Source organism: Camellia sinensis, chromosome 6 (genome assembly GCF_055761805.1).
Source record: "Camellia sinensis isolate YWXY chromosome 6, ASM5576180v1, whole genome shotgun sequence".
Taxonomy (NCBI): Eukaryota; Viridiplantae; Streptophyta; class Magnoliopsida; order Ericales; family Theaceae; genus Camellia; species Camellia sinensis.
Window position 1 is genome coordinate 183,090,197 of NC_138966.1, and position 2,727 is coordinate 183,092,923.

A 2,727-nucleotide genomic window follows, 5' to 3' on the forward strand; every position below is an offset into this window, starting at 1 on the left:
GGAAAAATTGGCCAACCCCCAACGCGTCGATTGTTTTGTAACAGAAGTCCAAGTTCGGATCTTTTTTTTGCTTATGAGGACCATTTATTTTAAAAATAAATTATTTATTTATTTTTTAATCAAATGTGATAAATTAAATAAATTAAAATTATCGAATCAATTTAATTTTTATGTATATATGATAAACATGAATTACCTGATAAAATGAATAATTTTGAATAATCGAAATAAGATCTGTGGTGAGATTTATGGACCTACATGGACATTGTCTTTCAGTCAAGATTATGGATTGGAGGAAATCCACTCCTTAGAAAACCCTAATTGACGTCATCAATTGGTCTAAATTGACTTAAAATTTAAAATTAAGAGTCAAAATTAAACTAATTACAATGATAAGATCAAAATGACACAAAAAGTAAAAAAAATAAAATAATATAAAGACTATCAATATAATTTGTTTTATATTTATATTTATGGAGTTGATAGAAATAAGCTCACCATGGTTAATACTAATATATGGGGAAGGTGGTTTTTGTGCTTGAAGGGAGAGCATGCGGTGCCTCTAGCAAAGGATCTACTGCTTTTTTGTTCATGAAACGAATAATGTGACCTCTCTTCATACCAAACTCAGTAGAAAGTTCATAAGTGCTTAACTTAAGAAGCTCGACAAGGGATTTCCCAGAGGCCTCTAGTACGTCTCCATATTGCATCAGAGAGCAATCATGCAGGTATGACCTTGTTTCCAGGGCATCCTATAGAGTCAATTAACCAAGAAAAACTTTTAAGTAGCGTTTAATTTACTAAAATAATTAATAACTAATTACAATAGAATCACCATTATTTGAAGTTTTTTTCTTGAGAAATACTCTTTAGAAAAAATTTGCATGATAAAACTACTCTTGAAAATAGTTTCATTAGAGAGATTATCATTAAAGTGATTTTTTTAATTTAAAATTCTTGATATCAAAATTTTATAAGATAAAGAATATATAATTTTTTCATAATAGTTGAGGTCACATAACATTTTCACATAGAAATTTTGAAATTTCCTTAGTATGATCACGGAAATTTTTTATTAAGGAACCTTAGCTAATAAAAATATATATATATTGGACCTCTCTTACTATTTAAAGTTGGAGAATGATATTTCACTAATTTTTCCATCATTAAAAGGTAAAGTAATCATAAATAAAGAGAAAATTACAGTTTGATAGTTTCAAAATTTTATTGGAGATTTATGAAAAAAATTATAATTATAATTATTAATATTTATAAAATTTTATCATTTATTTGATTATTTTTAAAACTTATTGAGACTCCGTTTGGCAATTAGTTTTTTTATTTTTATTTTTTTTAAAAGAAGTCAAAAAAATCAATAAAAATAAAATCAAACACTTCAACTTTTCACGATTTTAGATATAACTCAAAAAAATATTCCCAAATGTGTTAATATTTTTTTTCAGCTCATAAAAAGTTCAAATTTTTATTAAGTCACTGCATTTTCCCACAAAAAATAAATAAAAATAAAACAAATTAGAAGTAAGTTGTAAAAGGACCTTTTGTAGTTGAGTCATGTGAATTGCATCCATATCAGCGGAATTCATAAGCTTCAAGGTTGATACATCATCCCAACCTTCTTCTAACAGCTTCGGAACTACTTCCTTCAGAGCTCCATTCCCCACAAAACCCTCCATTGACAAATTAGCCATCCTCTATATATTTTGAGAGAGAGAGAGAGAGAGAGAGAGAGAGAGAGAAGAGTTTACGAGAGTCAACGCTTTGTTGAAATGAGTTATGTATATACAAGCAGGTGATTGAGAATAAGCCCAACTATAGTGAAAATCTAATTATGTACACACTCTTTAAAATGTGTATTGAATACGTTCCCTTCAGGGTGTTTGGTGTGAATTAGGAGTGATTATAGTTTATTTTAATTTAGAAATTTGTGTCAGACTGTTTAATGTATCTTTTTTTTACAATTTTTTAGGCAAAAATAACTTAAATAAGTTGAGAAAAGCTGATTATTTAGAAGTTGGAGAAATGGTGCTTTTGGTTTCTACTTTTTTATTATTAACTTTTAGCTTACAATAAGTTGTATCAAACAACACCATAAACACTTATAATATAAGTTAGGATAAATTACACTTGTAGTCTGTGATTTATTAGTTTTGAGATTTATTTTAGGTTCGCTTCAATAATCTATGAAGTTCAAACTTTAGTATTAATACATAATCCATATGAAAAAAATAAAGTTAATTAGATTTATATATTTGAATTATATTTATTTTAAAAAAAAATGAACGATAAGTATGATATCGAAAATAAAACTTTTTTTTTTAAACAAATATATTCCAAACATGTATCAAAATCTAATTTATGTAATTTCTTTTTATGAATAATCTACTCTTAAAATACTAAAATACTAAATTTTGAACATTTTAAATTACCAACACGGATCCAAAAATAAAACCCAAAACTACTAACCTGGATCCAAAAATAAACCCCAAAACTACTAACCTGGACTCACCTATCAAAATAGTGATATGGAGGCAAGCTTCATTTTTTTTTTAATTTATCAGCAAATGTTAGTTGTTAGAGTAGCACATATGAGAGAAAATCTCCCCACCTTTGACAAAGTCCTTAAGTACTTGAACTCCCTTAATTCAACCCCCTAAGAAAAATTGAATTTATAACTTTATTGGGATTAAATCCAAAAGAAGATATGGT

General features: G+C 26.9%; 1 long non-coding RNA gene across 1 annotated transcript; it reads right to left on the bottom strand.

Moving 5' to 3' along the window:
- Nucleotides 1–435: 435 nt before the first annotated feature.
- LOC145792483 (uncharacterized) lies at nucleotides 436–1,786 on the bottom strand. Its single transcript, XR_014331882.1, has 2 exons — nucleotides 1,557–1,786; nucleotides 436–752 (listed from the first exon to the last, which is right to left on the bottom strand). It is a non-coding gene; the product is annotated as an uncharacterized LOC145792483 (long non-coding RNA).
- Between the last annotated feature and the right edge of the window lie 941 nt (nucleotides 1,787–2,727).